The sequence below is a fragment of the Dasypus novemcinctus genome, chromosome 5, assembly GCF_030445035.2.
Source record: "Dasypus novemcinctus isolate mDasNov1 chromosome 5, mDasNov1.1.hap2, whole genome shotgun sequence".
Lineage (NCBI taxonomy): Eukaryota > Metazoa > Chordata > Mammalia > Cingulata > Dasypodidae > Dasypus > Dasypus novemcinctus.
Genome location: NC_080677.1, coordinates 72718315 through 72739932, shown reverse-complemented (window position 1 = coordinate 72739932; position 21618 = coordinate 72718315).

Genomic DNA, 21618 nt, shown 5'->3' with positions numbered 1-21618 from the left:
ACCATTCACGCACACTTTTGGTAAGGAGTTAAGTACAACACAAAGTCACAAAAGACTGCGTGGGGGTTGGGGCTGGGTTGTCATGAATTTATTGCATTTTCAAATGTTTCCTGTGGATGATAAACACAGAATGGGTGGTGGAGAGCAGACTGTAGTATGCTCCAAATTGAGGTCATAGCCTCAGAAACAGAGAGATGTGGGCAAATATGATGAATTCTTTGGAAAGGGAACAAGTAAAAGGACTTGGTTATAAATGGGGGTTGGCACAAGGTGAAATATGTATTTCTCATCTTTGGAACTTAGGCAACTTGAAAAGACAAGATGTAAAGGAGATACCAAAAATTCATTTTTAGACGTAAATAATTTAAATTTAAGATTTATAATACAATCCAAAAGAAAATGTTTGATAGTTTTTTAATATATGAATCTAGAATTCAGGGGAAAGGTATCAGCTGGAGAGACATATTTGGAATTACTTGGGAGATTAACAAAGTCTAAAACCAGCTTTAACTTCTTTTAGAACCACATCTATTTGCCAAGTACAGCCATTTATCCAAAAAACACATATTTTCAGCTTACTGTGAGAGACACAAAAAATTCCTGCCTTTATCAACTTTATATTGCAATAGATATTTTTTTTTTATTTTTCGGTCCAGCCAAATTGGAATAACAGATTTCATTTTCATTAAAAAAACTAGGAAATGTATTTAGACCTTAGAAAGTTTGGACAAATTATTTTAAACTTTGAATCATAAAGGAATGGAGGAAAATGGCCAAAGTCAAGGCAATGGTATGTGCAGAGCAATCTGAAAGTAGAGCACACTCAGAGGAATGCAGTTAACAATAGTTTTATTTGTCATATTTATTTAGAAATTTTATAAATCACGTACGGGATGGGGTGAAAAGTTAAACTAAAAGCTCTTAAAGGTTATTTAACATACTACACAGGTGTTTTCAAAACTCTGTATACAATGAATAGGGGATAGTAACATAGTGAATGAGCTTTTGGATAGAAAATGGCAGACATTTGGGGGAAATTTCCATTCTAAACTTATAAAATTGCTGTTGGTAACAGTAACAAGTAACTAAGGTTAAAATTCAGATACAACTCAGCAAGGCAAAGAGTGAAATTAACAAACCGTACAGAGTACATTTGGTCCTAGCATGTATACAGAAACCAGAGCCCAATAACGAGCAACAGATAAAATCCAGGTAAAGAGTAAAGATTTGGCAATTTTTAAATGCTATGACCAGCCTGATTCACTGCTCTCATTACTGTCCAAGCGTCACAATTGTGCACATTTTGATTCCCATATGCAGGTTTACTCCAGTCTTAGTCTTTGAAACTAATCTTACTTTTAGCCACAGGTAAGTGTTTAAGGAGACAAAAATCCAGTTTCTTAATATCATGCCTTTGTTCCTCTAACTTCAAAGCCCAGTTTGAGTAAATAGGTACTTATTGTCTTGTTTGAGAATACAAGCCCATTTTGAGACTCAGTTCAAAGAGCTTGCTCCCACTATTGAAATCCTGATAAGTGTTTCATTTTCTATAGAACTACAGCCATGTTTTCTTTCTTTAGGGATGGGCACACTGCATCCCAACATCGTCCTTATTACCCAGTTAATGTTACAATCTGCCAGGTAAGATTGCCAGACAAAATACAGGAAATGCAGTTAACCTTGACATTCAGATAAACAATGTCCCAAATGCTGTATGGAGTATACTCATACTAAAAATGATTGCTGTTTATCTAAATGTCAGATTTAACCAGGTATCCTGTATTTTTATTTCTGAATCTGACATTCTACAGTTAGGCCTTCCTGAGAGCAACAGCCAGCTTAGTTGTCAGCTTATTACCAGGAGCTCACTTACTGGGCTGGTCAATTGGAATCAGCTAACTTCCCCTGAGTGCTGCCTTCACTGTGGCAGTTCTGTGACTTCAGAGGCTCTTCCTGGGATCTTCTCTGCTCACCTGCCCTACTGAATTGGGTCTGTATAATCTCAAAGTCCAAGTTCTTTCTAGTCCATTCATACATGATACAAAATGAAAGACGAAAGTCTTGGCCTGACTTATGCGATCTAGAAATAAAAATAGACTTTTAGACAAATCCAAAAAGAAATCAAAGACAAAATACTTTGGATTGCTGTAGTATGTAGCAATGATGGTCTTTCCAGGATAGACAATTGCTATACTTTGCAAATCAACATAAGTCAAGTTTAAAAGAATCACAATGATGTATTATTGTCTGGGACATGACATTGATTCTAATTTTGACTCTGTGCCTTACCTCTCATAGGAAGGGATGGAGGCTGTGAGAGGCATTATATTACCCTTTAATAATATCATATGGCATAAACAAAACAGAAATAAGCAGTAATTTTTGCTGCAGTACCTCAGGAACAATATAACAGGACCAGAAGAAGTTAAAGGAAACCAAAATACTTCTCTGTTTAGGATATCTAAGAAAATATATATATGAAAAATAGGGCATATGTGGGCTAGTTATCACCCTGGGCTTAATTTCAGAATATAGTATCCATGCTTCCTAGTTTAAGTAACAAGTTCATTAGAGATTAAATAAATTACATAATCACTGGGAGGATGGAAGAAATATTCTGTATGTTTACCTTCCAGGAATGACTTACAGAAACACACCACTGAATTAGGCCTCCAAGGGAGCTGGTGCCACTTCTACTATCTGGAAGATACCACATCTAGAATCAAATTATTACTACCAGAGTCAGAAAGGTGATACAGTCAGAGAGGTCCCATAATCAGGAAGATTCAGCTGCTGCTGGCAATTACATAACAACACCTTGCAGATTATAAATTACACTGGCAAAATGAATGATTCAGGTTCTGCCTCTGGCAATCTCAAAACTTAAGAATGGACACTGGGGGGAAGCGGATTTGGCTCAACTGATAGAGCATCTGCCTACCACATGGGAGGCCCAGGATTCAAACCCAGGGCCTCCTAACCCATGTAGTGAGCTGGCCCACACGCAGTGCTGATGAGCGCAAGAAGTGCTGTGCCCTGCAGGGGTGTCCCCCCGCGTCGGGGAGCCCCATGCGCAAGGAGTGCGCCCCAAAAGGAGAGTCGCCCCTGAAATAAAAGTTCAGCCTGCACAGGAGTGGCGCCGCACACACGGAGAGCTGACGCAGCAAGATGATGCAACAAAAAAGAAACACAGATTCCTGGTGCCGCTGACAAGAATACAAGCAGACAGAAAAGAACACACAGTGAATGGACACAGAAAGCAGACAAAAAATTAAAAAATTAAAAAAAGAGTGGATACTGGAACCACTGCTAATTTGCTACAAAAAAAATCCCCTGAATATCTCCATATCTGTATCTGTCAGCAGAAACGGTAATTACCAAAAGCTTGGTCTCTATCCATGTCCACCTTCTAAATATCATACAAGTACTCTCCCTTACTGTCTGAACCCAAATTCTATCAGGAACTCCAGTTCCAAAGGGGTTTAGGAAGTGCAATTTATAGTTTGACAACATCAAAATGCAAGAGGTATTAGAAAAGATAGTGGAATAGATATTGAGTGCCAAACTACCATATCCATCATAGGATTCCATACATTTTATAAAAACCTAAAAGTATGTGTTTAAATCAACTATAACAGCAACCAGGTTGCGAAATGTTGACATTAAAGAAAATGATCTTAAGTAATGTAAATAATAAAAGTAAATTTGTTATTTTGTTGTGACAAAGGTTGAAAATCAAGACAGATTGAATACCAAAAGCTTCAAGAACTGCTTAGGTGATTCCATGGATAAATGTTAAAGAGTTTTTTAGTAGAAGCAGGGGATATTTTAGGTTTCAGGTGCCTAACATTTTGAGATGCATATCTAGTCCAGAGCCTCTCAACTCTGGCTGTCCAGTGCAATCAATAAAGGGACTTTGGAAGACATACTGATCCCCAGGCTATTTCCTCAACCAATTCAGTTAGAATGTCTAGGTACTCAAAGCTCACTCAGTGAATCTAACATGCATCCAGTTAGAGAATCATTGGGTCAGCAGCAAGATCAGCCCTTCTGGAAATACATTTCTGCTACAAAAAAATTGGGAGTTGTTGAACTAATGGACCTGACAGAGAATAATATTTATTATGGTTCTTAAAAGTGGAGTAGACACAGAAACTTCATTTTAGGTTTAGATACCATTTCATTAGAAAATAATTTACCTGTGATTTTTGATCACACAGAATACTTGACTGGGATAACTTTAATCATTTGGAAAGTTTTTAAAAAGATGATAAAAAAAGGGACAAATTAAATTATAAATATTACATTAAACAGAGTAAAAAAGTCTATATATAAATTTTAAAGCTATATAGACTGCCTGTTGTCTTTGGTTATTGAATATTAAGTATAAATATTTATTCTAGAATTCATTGTTAGCCAATATCTAAAGAAACTTTTGACATTTTGAGTGAGAAATAATATGAATTCTTCTAAAATTCAGCATCTTGCACTGTGTGTTGCACATGATAAACACTCCATAAATTATTTTCATGTAGGTCCATACTGGAGTAATCTAGCAAGGGAAAAGATAATCACTACCAAGTGAGAAAAAGCACATTACTCATATACATGCCACTCTTTTTTACATAAACCAAAGGATATTCCTACATAGTATTAAATAGTGTTCCAGGGTGGGGTTACATTCCTTGTGTTTTTCACCATTCCTTCTTAGTTTATCAAATGTCCCACTTGGATTTTGTGGATATTGATCTTTTACTTATTTTATTTCATAGAACATCCAAAATTTACAAGCAAAGGGATCAGAAACTTAAAAATCTAAAAAAATAAGGGAATGGTACAATGCCAATATATGAAAGGAAAAATATTAAAGTAGTGGATTTAAATAATCTAGTTAGGGATTCATAACTTCAAAGTTAACAATTAAAAGTAATACATAGTTATGTTTTTTCTTTGCTATTTGGCTTATTTCTTTTTTCAGTCATTTTTATATCTACTAACCTGACAAATTTTAATAGCTCAATTAGAAAGTACCTACAATTTGGTATAGTTTGTTCTACACAACAAAGAATTATTAAACTTTAGCTTTCACAGATGTCTCTTTCAGCTTTGATAATTTATCAGTGTATGTTGTGTTCTTATTCCCATTGGAAAATATTTGCAATATTTAAGTATTTGGGGCATTTTGATTACATTCTTCCTCTTTAGACTCTGGGTAAGTAGGGTATTTAACATGGGACTAAGTTTCTCTAGAAAATATGATAGGTTGGATTGCTCAAGATCCATTTAAACTCCACCCCCAGCCCCATCCCACTCTAGCATGCCTTCCTATACTGCAATGTCTAAAAAACAAAACAAAACAAAAAAAGCAAATAAAAACTAAACATATAAGACTTATTTGTAACAAAATTTTTAGATACTAGAATCTTCCAGGCAAAAATTCCTATGGCGAATTAGGACAAGGGGCCCTGGAACCTGTCATCATAGGTGCCAAGAGTCATGAGGCAGTGTCTATAGGATTTCTATCAGAACAGTCTTGGAGTTGAGTAGTTTCCTTGTCTGCCATTGTTTTGGGATGCATAATCCCTTTCTTCTGCCCCAACCCATCAGGATTCTGTAAGCTACACAATATCCACAAATGACTCTTTTTCTGTTTGAAGCAGTGAAACAGAGTTCTGTTGTCTGCATCTCAACAATTTAACCAAAGAATCTTCTAAGATGTTTGGGTAACCAGTCTTACTGAAATACTGTTAGTAACTTGGGAACGTGCCTCAAGCAATAAATGCCAGTAGTATTGCTCTGAAATGCAGCTGGCACTGAACCACCTCAAGACTACAGATGTCTCAGCAGAAATCTTTCCCACCAACTACAGTCTTAAAGGATTGTCTCTAAGTCTTAGGGAAGTCACAGATGCATATTCAGGGGTCATCCTCACCTACCTCACTTATACCCTCTCCCACGTTTCCGTTGTGTACAGATGTTTAAATAAGTTCCCATTCCATAGCCAGGGGAAATGTTAAGTCTAATGAAAAGACCCCACCATATCCTGAACCCAGAAACCAGGGAAAAGCAGCCCCAGATGCTTATCAGGGCAGGAACTGTCAGTGGCAGGGTCACCAACTCCTGGAGTGGAAAAATACTCAACACATAGTACAGATTTATCTCTCCTGTCTGAGGCAAAGTGGCAAAGTAGGACATGAGGAGCTGTCTTCCACCATTCTTAACCTGAGCAGTTTTCCTGCCCAGTAGACCAGACATGGTAGGATCTCTTCACCTGCTCTTTTTGACCCTTTGTGCTGTGTAAGCAATAAAGTGGTCATTTGCTGAAAGTTTCAATTCTGCCTGAACCTATGTTCCCAGATGCACCATATAGTAACTTGTTCCACTTTAGCAATGAAAGCATCATTGACTGTGAGTTCAGTCATAGGCAAATACAGGCATGCATGGTTTTTCAATAGAATTTCTTCTGACAACAGGTAGAGTTTGAAGTTACCTGCTTTCAAGTCTATTAAGTAAACAGATGGAATCATCCACAGACTTATTCATTTATTAAAGTTAGTGTGTTACAACCCAAGCCCCTGATTCTAATGTGGTTTAATTCAGTATGTGGGCATAGAGCCTAGAGAAATGCCCTTTCTATGGGACCTGGGTGCTCTAAGAAAGTGCTTACATACAGCAAGATTTTTTTCTCTTTGGCCACTAGACTATTTTCTACAAAAGTTGGATCCTGTGCATCTTACGTTATAAATAGAATGATGTGATATTTTTATAGAACAATATTTTGAATTTTGACCTAAATGCTATATTTCATTTGAAAATTGTGATTGACCTTTAAGAATTAATGTAATATATGCAGATTGGTAAGTTATATAAGCATGTTTTTCACAAATATCTGGCTACTCTTAATGGGAAGCATGATCATACTTAGATAGCTCTATATGCTCAAGGACACTCTGGTTCTTCCTGGGTTAGATTTCCATAAAAAAAACACATGCCTGTATTTCAGTGGATGAGTACTCTTTTAAATAAACCTGATCTTATTTTGGTTACGTCCATGTTTTATTTGATAGCTGCAGTAAATAAGAAATGAATAATCAAGTCGTTGATAAGGTAGTTTATGACTGCAAAGATCGAGTGAGCTAAAACTATTCTTAAAACCCTAATAGCACATATCTGCAGGGAGTCTAAAGGATATATATAGAGACTAATGGGATACCAGAATTCCCCTTCCCCGGCTCTGCTCCACCCATTGTTTCAGCATGTATAGCCTTTTCCATAAATTTAACTATATATACACTAATATATATAAGTAAAATAGTTCCTATTTTTAAAGTGTTAGCTTTTGTTATTCTAGCTTTAGCAAAAAAATTGGAAAAAGGTCTGAATATTGGAAAATTACATATTAATTATAATATTTTCCAAACTTTGATGCCTTATAATTTTCGGGAGGTCATTTCTTCAAATGACATTGAGATTGGAAAATCACCCCTGGAGGAAAAAGGTCAAAGGTTTCCACATGATTTTGACATACTGCCCACCTGCACTAAGGACCCTTGTATGACACAGAGTGTAAACTCAGACAAAACTGAAAATCATTGCTTTGGCAGTGTCTTACTACTTAGGAAAAATATAAACCACAGAATAGTATTACCCACACATTCACAAAGAAATCATTAAAGCTACTTTTGGATGGAAAGTAAAATAGAAAAAGTAAGAATATTGTTCTTATTTTGAAGGGCTCCTTCTAATACACCCCTGATCTGATTTCAAACCTGTGATGCTACAATCATGGCTTGGTACCAGGTACTTTCCACCTACCAATATCTGATAAGATGACTGCTTGACAACAGAGTGACTCTAAGAGGCTAGCAGGTATTTTCACCTCACTTCCAAATCTTGTGGGAATGTACCTAATTGGAGTAGTTTTATTCTTCTAAGACACCAACTGCAAGAAATTACGGGGGATGACATCTTTAGTTTATCGCATCTCTAGAACAGGCAGGCATTCTAACGGTGGGTAGTACTGATCAAATCATTCCACAATTTTCACCCCAGATTTATTTTATATCTATTAGTCACGACTAATTCCCAAATTAAGATGTATAGTGTTAGTTAAACTAATGGTCATTTATTCACCAGTGAAGACACATAAGTTGGAGACTATACATTTTGCATTACAGAAGCACCATCTTAGTGCCATTTCTACAACCAAAGAATACCCAGCCATCAAGAAATGGTGACGTGGCTCAGGAATACAGTATTATACACTATATCATTGTAGAAGAAAACTATGGGAGACGTAAAATGTTCAATTTGGATTATGTATTACATATGAAGCAAGAGGAATACCTATAATATTAAGGTAGGTGTCTGAAAATGTAATTTCAAATGTCCTAACATAATCTTTCCTTTGTTAAAACAATGTGGTATTTGATGTCACAGCTTAGAAATCTAAGAGTCCATATTCTGTTGAGCCTATAATCTGGACCTATAATTTAAGACATTTAATTTAGTTTATTCAAAAATTAAATAGAATAGAACTTTTTTCTTTTTTTAAAGAAACTTTAAATTTCATATCTGGGGGATTCCCATTTGCCCCACTCCTTCCCCCTCCCACCACATTTTCCCACATTAACACCATCCTTCATTAGTGTGGTACATTTGTCCCAATTGATGGACACACAGTGAAGTATTGCCACTAACCGTGGATTACAGTTTATATTATAATTCACCCTTTGTCCCACGCAAATGTGTAAGTTATGAAAAAGCATATAATGGCTTGTATCTGTTATTGCAACAGCAGGCAGGACAATTCCAATGTCCAAAAAATTCCCTCATATTACACCTATTTTTCCCTCTTACTCCTCTCAGAGTCTCCAGTGGCCACTACCTCCACATCAATGAAAGAAATTCTTCCATTACTAGTATAACAATAAGTCTACAGTAGAATAATAGTAACTCTGCTTTAGTCCATTGTTTGTTCCCCAATCTTGAGGATTTTGGGATGATGATGCTCACTGTGCCTCTGATTGAGAGGGGGTTTGGATCCCATGGGGCAGATGGATGAAACTGTCTTGCTTGCAGTTGCTGACTTCCTCTGTTCCTTGGAACAGGCTTTGCCCATCATCATCACCTTGTTAGTTGTCTTGGGTGAGTCCAATGAACTGGAGAGAAGGTGTTGCAAGTCTGCTGAGATTTCAGGGCCCAACTGGTACATGGAAGGACCAAAGATTTAAGTCTCCTAGACATACACCTATCATATGTACTAACTATAGGTTCAAATAGAAGGGTCATAAGAGCCATGTGTAGAGAAAAATATAAATGAGTCTAACCGTCACACTGGGGAACATAAATTCCAAGGTAAGGCTCACTGGTAGGGTGCCAAACCCATGAGGTGTCTGCCCTGCCTGCAGTGTCTAGAGGTCTCTAGAGCCCTCAGGAGCCCTGCAATTTGAGGCACTATTTACTGTGGCAGTCAATGAGATTCTGCTAAGACATGTATAAGCATAACCTCTGGAATGATGTCCTGACTTACTTTGAAATCTCTTAGCCATAAAAACTTATTTATATTTACCATTTCCCCCTTATGTTGAGGTCTTTATCCAGGTGCATTGCTAGATGGCACTTGGTAATAATCCCTCAGTGCCAGGGAGGCTCATCCATAGGAGTCGTAACCCACACCGGGGTGGGCTGGGGGTGGGGTGGGTAGAGGAAGGTTGTACGTTTATATGCTGGGTTTGGCTTAGAGACTGGCTCGAGTAACAAGGAGGCTCTCAGGAGGTAACTTGGAGGCAACATCTAATACTAGGAAAGTTTCAATTTCAAAAGAAAAGCTCCATAAGTACAAGCATCAGTATCAAGGATCCAGTGCAATGGTCTGTCCTCCTTTACTGGGCACTGCCACTGCACTTGGGAGACACTTGCTGTCCCATTAGAGAATGCAGCGGAACTGCCCAGGATGGGAAATTGATATTATTTTGGTTATTGTGTGGCTCTCCATCCACCGTGACAATGCCCCATCCACCGTGATAATGTCTAAATTCTTTTTATTGTTTAAAATTTTGTTAAAATTTTTTGTATTTTATTTTTTATTTCTAAGATTATCGTTATTATTTCATTTTACTATTTTTATTTGGTTATTTTCTTTGCTTCACTTGGAAGAGGTTTTGGACCACTGAAGGGTCACAACTGTGGCAGGGGAGAATCATTGGTGCAGGGTGTTGGTGATGGGGGGATGTATGGGAGGGGTTCATCTGGGGCATACCTCTAACTTTTTAATACATGATGTTGGAAAGTAGTAAGATCTCAAACCCTTTAATATGCACCAAAGTATTTTAATCAAAGAACTTATTTATGTTTCGGAGTAAAATATGTTTAAGTAGCCCACTAGAAGTAATTTACAGTAAGTTTTACAGAATTCTTTCATTTTCTTTAACAGGAGCTCTCTGTCAGTATCAAAGTACTTCTTTTTTGGCTACCAGAATAAACTGTCAAGGAATAAACAGGCTATCAGTAAGTCAGTGTTTTATTGCTATAAATTCACTCAGGGATGTTCTCACCATGAAAGAAAAAAATCAGCAGGCTACTATAAAAATCGAAATGCAACTAATTTCTAATATGTTACCAAAATAATAGAAACACTACCATTGAACCACAGTGCCCCCTGGCATATAGAACAGGCTGCAAACTGATTTTGAAAACAAAATCTGAAATACTCTTACTAAAAAAAACCACATACTTCAGTTATTGAAGAACATGCTATGGGGTTAACTGGATAAAGGTAAATTAGCTAATTGTACACTTACATTATGTAAGAGAGTATAGTATCTATGGACATATATGTGCCTATTTCTAATGTTTGGGTATGAAGTGAAATATCATGGTAATATATCACATATAAATAGCCCAACAAATATTACCTATTATTCTCATTTCTATCATGATTCAAATATTAATTTTTGATTATAATATTTCATTATATGCATACATGTGAATTTAAACATATTATTCATTAAGAGATCAATATGTGCATCATTGATTTAATCATAGGATGGATTTAATCATAGGATGTATACTGTTCATCTCAATATTATAGTTTGATAATGATAAAATAGGAAATTTTTTTGAGATTTTATGAGATACTATAGAGCAATAAAAACTCAAAATGAGAAAGGCCTGAAAGAATGAATATTATAATGGTGAAACCCGGTATAAAATGACTTTATTGAAAGATCAGGAAAGCCCTGGGCTAGAGGCAACCCCAGCAAACAAATTGTCCTCGAGGATAATTAAAGCAGATATAATCAATGACATGAAATTCCAGGATACAATTTACCAAAGAACCTGACTCTGATAACATAGGATTCTGACAAAAAAAAACAGGAAACTACCAGTAATTACTATGGCCAACATTCATGCTATGAGTTATAAAACACCTGTCTTGGTTGAAATTTTTTCCTATCTAGATGGCATTAATTGTACCAACTCAAAAGAAACAAGCAAACAAACAAAAAACTTTCAACTAAAATGTGGAAAAAGAATTGAGGACATATACCCTGGTCCTCAACTGCCTCAGTGTATAAGGCAAATATTTTGACAAATTAAATAATTACCTTGTGTTGATGTCCATAAATTTATTAAAATTTATGTTGGCAACAGGATTGGCAATTGAAGGGAGCATCCATGTTCATTATCAGGCACCTGCTGTCTCTCTCTCCTCATCTGTTCAAGTCTCTGGCTAAGCTGTTCACCTAGAATCTCTAACCTGCTAAACTGTGTTGAGGAATTTGGATTTCCCAGTCTAACCTTTGGAACTAAGGTTATATTGCTCCAGCTTCAGCAGATGACTCAAACTAGCCATTCTTCGTCCACTGATGCTTTATCATAATTCAGGTCTCCTGGGTAGGCTTGGTCTGTTGCAGTACTGTCACCAATTCCAGCTTCTGGATTCCCTCAATGAACTTTAATGATGGGATAAATATCTCTCTATCTAAGTAATTCAGCAAGGCAATGGAGCATGTATTTGGGTACATAGGCATTCCTCTCACCTATCCTCTATTAGAACCCTCTTTAATCCCAGTGTTCTCTACCATAGCTGAAGCTTTCACTGATTCTTGATGGTCTTTCACACCTAATTAAAACCAGAAAATCCTCATGAATATTCCCACAGAATCCAAAATGTTAACAAAGAGAAGAAAGTTATTTTGGCAAGATTTATGAAAATCATCACTCATTCCTTGTATAGCTCTTCATCAGAAGCATAGAAGTAATGCCTCATTTGACACTCTCAAGTATGCTCTTTTATTACTATAATACATGTAAGGTCAGTTATTAAAATACAGTAAGGAAATAAGAAATAGGAAAAAATTATTCCCAGGACTACTACTTATGCACAACCATTGTGATATATATATAATATATATTATACTATTATAATGTACTATATTATTTTTATCCATGTATATATTTTATTATGTTACATAATAAAAAGTTTGTTTTCAATCGAACATGATTTTTGATGTATTACCTCATTTTATTATCAAGTTCACCTTATTTTTTTTTCAAGAAAGGCCAGTAATCCAACCTTTCTTATTTAAGATCAGAGACATCAGAAATACTATGTGACTCAACTAAGAACATATGGCTAGGGTTAAACAGGGTTAAACTGTAGGATTAGACCCTGGTCGCCTTGCTTCCTTAGAGTTCTTTCTAATATACCATGATACTTGGGAGCAGGACTACAAAGCTAATAAAAAATATTTTTAGAAGTATTATTCTCTACCTACAGTCGATTTCCAATTTATGTTGATAACTTAACTGAAACAATTCACTAACAATTCATTATTATAATATTATTTGATTTACTAAAGATTTTATATCTTGCTTCTTTTAACTAAAAGGTGAGTAGAAGCAAAGGAATCCTTATCAGATATGTGGAAAGTATAACTCACTATTATACAATGAAAACCTATGGGCTGACCATTTTAAGAAAACTACCTTAAATATAACTATCTCTCATACATTTTTGTCTTTCTGGTCTGGATTTTCTTTAATATTTTGCTATAGAAATTTATATGACAAAGCAGTCTTGTTAATATTGCACATTTTAGTATTATTTAGTAATTTATTTAATTTTTTTCCAAATAGGTTAATGCAAAATTGATATGGCGTCAAAATAAACAAAAGTATGGCTTAGAGAGGCATTTAAAATATTTCTAAATAATTGGTCTGTGAAATTAGGTCATGTTCCAGTAAATGAAGATTGTGTATGAATAAAAAACACTGATAGGGCTTAATTTTGATCCCCAAGAGAAGGAAAATACATGATTTAAGCTACATTATGCCCCTGACTCACTGCATCAATTCACTTTCTTGATTGCAACAAAAGAAAGGGAAGCCCCACAGTGTGCAGTGGTCTTGCTGAGCTGAGGAGACAGGGATTTGGAAAACATGGCTACTGAGCTGGCTGGAATTTGTTTGGCAGAGTAACAAAGAGAAGGGAGCTGTACAGAGATGTAGCTCCAAAATTCTACATAAAACGACCCTTGAGTATTTTACTGAACAGTAGAATGTATATGTAAAGGGAGATACTTCATAAGGACAAGCAAAGAATAACTACTGGAAAAAAAATAGCACCCCCTATATTAGTCAGCCAAAGGGATGCTGATGCAAGATACCAGAAATTGATTGGTTTTTATAAAGGATATTTATTTGGGGTAGGAGCTTACAGATACCAGGCCATAACGCATAAGTTACTTCCCTCACCAAAGTCTATTTTCACATGTTGGGGAAAGACGGCTGCCAATGTCTGCAATGGTTCAGGTTTCCTGGGTTCCTCTGGGCTCAGCTCCTCTGTTTTCTCCACAAGGTCAGCTGTAGACTATATGGCGAACAGCTCTGTCTCTCCCTCACTGGAGCTCCAGCAACAGCATCAAACTCCAACATCAAAACTCCTCAACATTAAACCCCTCAACTCTGTCCTTTGCCATGCCTTTTATCTGTGAGTCTCCACCCTTTGAGTGTGGACTCAATGCCCTACTGGCACAGGAGGTTTACATGATTACTTAATCAGGGAAACTTGTGAATCCAATATAATCTAATATTCCCAGAGGAAAAGATCAATTTATAAACTTAATCCAATATCTTTTTAGAGTTCATCAATAATATCAAACTGCTATACACCCCCCCCCCAAAAAAAATAAGAAAAAAGAACTACATGGAACCATGAGCTGAACAACTACCTAAGCTTGTATAATGCTGGGAAATGCTTAATACTGACTAACAAAATTAAAACTAACCCAATGAAAATGAAGAACATTAGGTAGAGAACCCAGAAAGTCCATGCCATAGGAGTAGGCTAATTTGTTCCTGGAGTAAAAACTTCTAAGACCCACCATAACCAAGCTTAAGAACAAACCTCCAAGGAATTTAGCTGATTCACAAGTAAATTAGCTACCTTCAGAGATAAAAAATATTAGACATGGGCAAAAGCAGGAAAATTTGACACACAACCAAAAGAAATTACTGGTAAATAGAAATGGAAACAAAATTAACAGATATGAAGGAATAGCAGATAATGACTTTATAGGTATAAATAAATATAAATGTACAGGTAAATGTAAACTTATAAATATGACCTATTTTAAATATGTCCTAGGTTGTAAAGCAAAATATTAATATAACATATAAACAAATAAGAAAAACTGAGATAAATGGAAACTATAAATTTAAAAAATTAAAAATTTAAGAACTATAATAAATATCTGAAATGGAATATTCACTGGATGGCTTAACTGTGAAATAGGTGCTACAATAGCAAATCAGTGATCTTGAAGCAAAGGAAATAGAAATGGCCCAAAATAAAACACAGAGAACAACACATGAAAAATAAAAGTTAATGGAGTAGGAAAACACCAAGTGAAGGAACAAATGTTAATTGAAGTACCAGAAGGGATAGTGACAGAAAAATACATGAAGAACAATTTATTGAATATTTTCCAAATATGGTGAAAAACATAATGTCAAAGATCAAAGAAGCTCAAAAAACCCAAAGCAAAATTAACAAGAATAAAACCAAGCAATTGGTTTTATTCAATTTTATTCATAATCAAATTGAGGAAGATGAAGAGAAAGCAAAACTCTTAAAGCAGTCAGCAGGGGGAAAATACATATTAGATGCAGGAAATCAAAGATAAGAATGTCCTCTTATTTCTCAGCAGAAATAATACAAGCCAGGAGAACATGGAAACATATCCCTAAAGTAATGAAATAATATTATGCACATTCTTCAAATTACAAGGCAAATAGACATTTTAGACAAAAACAAGTTTGAGTCTATTGTAAATATTAAAGAAATGTTTCAAGGATTGTGGTGGTTTGGAGCTGTATGTACCCAAGAAAATCACATTCTTAAAGCCAGTCCATTCCTCTAGGTACCAACCTATCATAAGTAGGTTTTTACTAGGTTACTTCAACTAAGGCATGGTTCAGGGTGAGTCTTAATGTTCTTACTGGAGTCCTTTATAAATTGGATACATCCAAAGGGAAAGAGAGACAGACAAAGAGTGAGAGGGAGAGAGAGTGCATGCCATGGAAGCAAGAAGCTGAAAGCAATGAAACCCAGAAGAGAAAGGAGAGGCCAAACAACATAGCCATGTACCTTGCCATGTGGCAGAGGACCCAAGGATCACAAGCACCTGATCTCTGGGGAGAAAGCATTACCTTGATGATACTTTGATTTCGGTATTCCTATGGCCTCAAACTGTAAGCTAATAAATCCCCATTGTTAACACCCAACCCATCCCATGGTATCTGCTTTAAGCAGCCCAGGAAACTAAAACAAGGGTCAAGGAAAATTTAATTAGTTCAAAACTTAGATCTACACAACAAATGAAAGTGCCAGAATAGTAGATAAATGGATTAGTGGAAAACACTTTTTCTCCTCTAATTTCTTATGTTTAAAAAGTACTTTTGTCTTCTATTTCTTAATTTTTAATTGAATTTTAATAATAATAATAATGTACTGTAGAGTTATAGTATATTTAGAAGTCAGACAAATGGCAACAATAGCAATGAGAGAGAAGGATATTACTCTTTTTTTTTTTAGGTACATCGATTTTCTTTCTTTATTTTCTTTTTCTTCATTTTCTTTTAAATGTTACATTCAAAAAATATGAGGTCCCTATATAGCCCCCACCCTACCCACCTCACCTCTCCCACATCAACAACCTCTTCCATCATTGCGGCACATCCACTGCACCTGTCGAATACATTCTGGAGAACTGCTGCACCACATGGACAGTGGTCCAAATTGTAGTCCACACTCATTTACATGAAGTAATGTAATATTATTTGAAGACTGACTATGATAGCTTAAAATTGAATATTATAAAACCTAGAGCAACCACTAAAGTAAGAAAAAACAAGCAAAAAAACAAGGTGTGGCAGTTTGATATTATTTATGAATTCCAAAATTAGATATTGATTATGTTTGTAAACTGGTCTGTTCCTCTGAGTGTGATACCTTTTTGATTGTATTAAATTCAAAGGTTTCACTTTTACTTTATTAAATCAAGATTAGGGCTTTGTTTTGACCATGTCATTAGGGCATACAGGGTTGAGTTCCCACCCCCTTGGTGGGCTATATAAACGAATGCTCAATCAAGAACACAGAAGCAGTTATACGAGGAAAGAGAGAAAGTTGTTTAGACATGGAACAGGATCTTGCGTTCCCAGGAAGAAAGTTGAGCCATTTGCCTGCTAGAAAAGAGCAGCTGAGCCTGGAAAGTCATGAGCCCATGAAGAGAGACAAGCCCTTTGCCAGGCTACCACTGAAACTGGAAGAAGCTGGACCCACAGAACCCTAAGAGGGAAGAGGAAGGCTAAACTCTTGCAGATGCTACCTGCTGTCTTGCGTGGACATGTGGCAACAGACTTTGGGTGAGAAAGTACCTCTTATGGTACCTTGAGTTGGACTCTTTAGGGACTTGTAACTGTAAGCTCCTACCCCAAATAAATACCCTTTATAACATACAACAAATTTCTGGTACTTCTCATCAGCACCCCTTTGGCTTACTAATACATAAGGCTATAAAGAGGACTTGTAATGGAAGACTTAAAAATACATTATTAATCCAAATAAGGCAGAATAGGAGCAAAAAGGAGCAAAGAACAGATATAGGTTTAAGTATATTAATAACCCCAAATATATCAATAATTGCATTATATATAAATTGATTAAACCCTCCAATTGTTGGTCTGGATTTTGAAAAAAAAAAGGCATCTTTATATGCTATTTGCAAGAAATTCACCCTAAAAATAAAAAAGATATTTTAAAAAGTCATTCAATTCAAACACTGAACATAAGGCAGCTGAAATAGCTTTAGTAGTATGGAAGTAGACCTCTGTATAAGGAATATTTCTGGAAATAAAGATGGACATTTTATCATGATAAAAGAATAAACTTATCAAGAATATATAGTAGTCTTAAATGTACATGTCCTTTAATAACAGCATACATATAAATGCAGGAAAAACTGGCAGAACTAAAGTAGGAAATAGAAAAACCACAATTATAATTAGAGGGAAGAATATTCTTGTCCCAGAAATTCTTGGTGGAAGTGAACAGAATATCAATAACGATATAAAATACCTGAAAAAACACTTCCAGATAATTTGTTTTACTAGACATTTATAGAACATTATGCAACAAAACATAAAAATAAACAGTCTTGTCAAGTACATACTGAATATTCACTAAGATAGACAATATGCTGGGCCAAAACATGAATCTCAGAAAGAAATTAAATAGCATAAGATGAATCAGAGTAGAGAGTCTATGACCACAAGAGAATTGAATTAGAAATCATTTACAAAAAAAAAAAAAAATTATATGGAACATCTCCTAATGTTTAGAAATTAAACAACAAAATTTTTAGTAACCCAAGAGTCAAAGAAAACAAGGTAAGAAAATTTAAAAATATTTTGAACTTAATGAAAACGAAAATACAACATATCCAAGCGTGTAGGTTTCATATAAAGGCCTCTATTATAAAAGAGGGATTAAGTTAAATCATCTAAGCTTCAGCCTAAAAATGCTAGGAAAAAAAAGCAAGTCAAATTAAATTCAAGGAAGCAGAAGAAAGTGATAGTAAAAAACACAGGAAGAAGTCAATCAAATGTATAGATAAATAGAAAATAATAGATAAAATGGGGTCTAAATTCAATAAATTGGAAAGATTCAAAAATTTATAAACATTCAACTCTACTGCTCAAAAAGAAAGAGACAAATTAAAAATTATCAGTGTTGGTAAATAAGCCAGGGCATCACTGCAGAGAATTCAGGAATTAAAAAAGGATAGCAAGGCAATAATTGGTCAGTTTTGATTGTAAGATGGAAAACTAGTGAACAAACTCCTTGGAAGCACAATTTACTAAAACTGATGCAACAGGAAATAGACAAGCTGAATTGTCTTACATTTGATAGATAAATTGAAACTATAATTAAAGACTTTCAGAAAAAAAAAAGATCCCATGCTCAGTTGACTTCACTGTGGAAGTTTATCAGACATTTAAGGAAGAAACAATATCAATTTCATGAAACGCTTTAATAAACTAGTAGGGGAGTGAACACAATCCAACTATTTTTATGAGGCAAGATAATTCTAATACCCAAAATAGAAAAAGTCATTATAAGAAAACTGTGGCAAATATTCCCCATGAACTAAGACACAAAAATCCCTTAAATATTAGGAAATTGATTCCAGCAATATTATAAAGGAAAATACACTATTACCAAGCAGGGTATATCTCAGAAAATAGCAGGTTGATTTAACATTGAAAATATCAATAAATGTAGCTTGATATATTAAAATAGTAAAAAAGAAAAATTATATGGTTCTCTTAAATAATCACAGAAATGGAGATTGAAAAACAAACTGATAACTATTCATGTTTAAAATTAAAAAAAAAAAAACCAACTATCCAAATATGAAATAGAATGTGATAGTCTTTACAAAAAAAAAAGCAGACAAACCTTCAGCTAATATCATACATGATAATGAAAGACTAAAACTTTTATTCAAAAGGTTAGAACCAGAAAAGGAAATTCAACATTTTAGAGGAGGAATTTCAGGAAATATAACAGTGTAAATTCCTAAGGCATCTATTGAAGAACTACTAAAGCTAATAATTGAACTTAGAATGGTCAGAGAACACAAAGTCAATATACAAAGCACAATGTTTAATATATAATAATAATAACAATTGTAAAATAAAATTAAATATATGCTATTATTGAGAGCATCAAAAGAGATAAAACAGTTAAGGATAATCATTTGCAAGGATTCCACGTTGAAACGTACAAAAGACTGATGAGAGAAATTAGCTACCTAAATACACAATGTATTTGCTTGAACTGTAAAATGCAAATACATTTATAGTGTCAATGTATTCCAAATAAAAATACATGATAGCAGGCTCAGCATGGTTGTCAGGGAACCTGGGCTGAGAATGGCATAGAAAACTCTTGTCAGACTTTAGGAGGGATAAAGATGGGGAAAAGGGTAATCCTAGGTGGAACAGGCAAGCAGGAAAATGCACAGGGGAGAAAGAGGGCTGGAAAAAGATAGGCAGGGAACCACAGGTTAAGATGGCAAGCTGGAACATAGATAGGACTGTGTGTTCACTAGTGGCCACTGCATGTTCCAGAAGCAACCCAATAAAAATGGGCAAAAGGCATTGACAGATGCTATAAAAGAAAAGATATGCCAGTGACCAATAAGCAAATAAAAAATATAAACTGTCATTAGTCATCTGGGACATATTTGAAATACAACCACAGTGTGATATACTTTCACACTAACCAGAACAACTAGAAGGGAAAGCAATGACAACACAAAAGGTTGGTAAGAATATAGTGGTGTATCCTCTATACTCAGTGTTGCTGGTGGGTGTGTATGTAAAATTGTACAGTTATTTTGCTCATCAATCTTGTACTTTCATATAAAATTAAAAATATACACCTGTCCTATGAACCAGCCATTTTACTCCTACATATTTATCACAACCACCCCCTTCCCCAAAAGAAAAAATAAGTACAGAAAAATATTTGAACATTGTAGCTTATCCATACAATTGTCAGCAATAAAAGGAACAATTTATATGTCAGCAACATGGATAAAACTAGAAACACTATATCTGACAAGTAGTCCAATGTAATTCTTTATATGTAAGATTTTTCAGGATTTTCCCTTTGACTTTGGTTTTCTGCAGTTTGAATAGATCTACCAAAAAATTACAAAAATTTGTTGCAAGTCAACAAAATCATTTATTTGACTTCTTAGAATTACAATTTGGGGAGCACAGAGTCACATAGCAACATAAATTGTTGGGACTTCCCGGCAAGGGTTTTTAAAGAAAAGGATTTTGTAAGTTGTTTGTAAAGACTTATGATTGCTGGATATTCTGGGCATTCCAAATATCCTTTAAGTTAGACAGTTTGCTGATTTCTTTATCTTGTGGTTGATTCATGGCACCCAGATACCCTCAGGGTTCTCAGAAACACTGATAAGCGAAGTATGTAAGGTATATAGGATGTGTTTTTATTAAGGAAAAAGAGGGTAATTTGTCATAAAATAAAATGATTGGTTGTTACAGAATGAGAAAGAAGAAATGAAGGACAAAATTCATTTGTTTTTATTTTAACATGATCCAGAGTTCGTTAAAAATGTACAGCTAATTTGAACAAGGTCATCTAAAGGGAGCGGTTTCCTACTCAAGTTATGTTTTATTTTTTAACTAACTTGCCAAGATTTGGTTTAGTCATTGACAAATGAGGATAATGTCTTTTCAAACACATCAGCAAAAGATAAAAGACCTAAAGGAGCACCAAAGGTTTGAGACAATTGCTCCTTTTAATCCCAGAAGGATGCATCCATTTTTTTGTTTACAAGTTTGGGTTGTTGACCAATCGGCCTGAGGAAAGCCTTTGGTATGGCATTTAATAAATAAATCCTTAGCATTTTAAAAATTAGAGAATCCATACGCTTACAAAAAAATCATGTAGAAAATAGGGTTTCCATACCCCCCAATTAACAACTTGCATTAATGTGTTATATTTGTTACAACTGATAAAAAAAAATTATTATAAGTGTACTATTAATTATAGTCTATGCTTTACATTAGGGAGTCCTTAGCAATTTGGCAGACCTTTCGGGGAGCATCCCTGCCTGTAATATTTGTAGGGTTCCTTAAGTCATCTTCCGGCTTTTCTCATTTAGCTGCCTCAATTTGTGTGTTTGCATTTGTGTGTGTGTGTATAGTTTCGCCCAGACTCAAGGTCAAAACCAAAGTACAAACTGAAAAGGTCACGCTTCTGGATTATAAACTCAAATCAAATTTTAAATTCCTCTTATTTAATTTTTTTAAAGCCATTTTAGCATTGGGAAATTCCTAAACAGGCTTAACAGGGCTAAAAGTTACTGAATATGCCAATCTGCAGTCTAAGAAGTTAAGGTTTTATAGGTATATGCCAAATGTTAGTAGTCAGGCTAAGAAGAATCACAAAGGAGACAGTAGGTTTAGGAGAAGCAGACAGCAGCATCCAGTCCAGTGTTGTCAGTC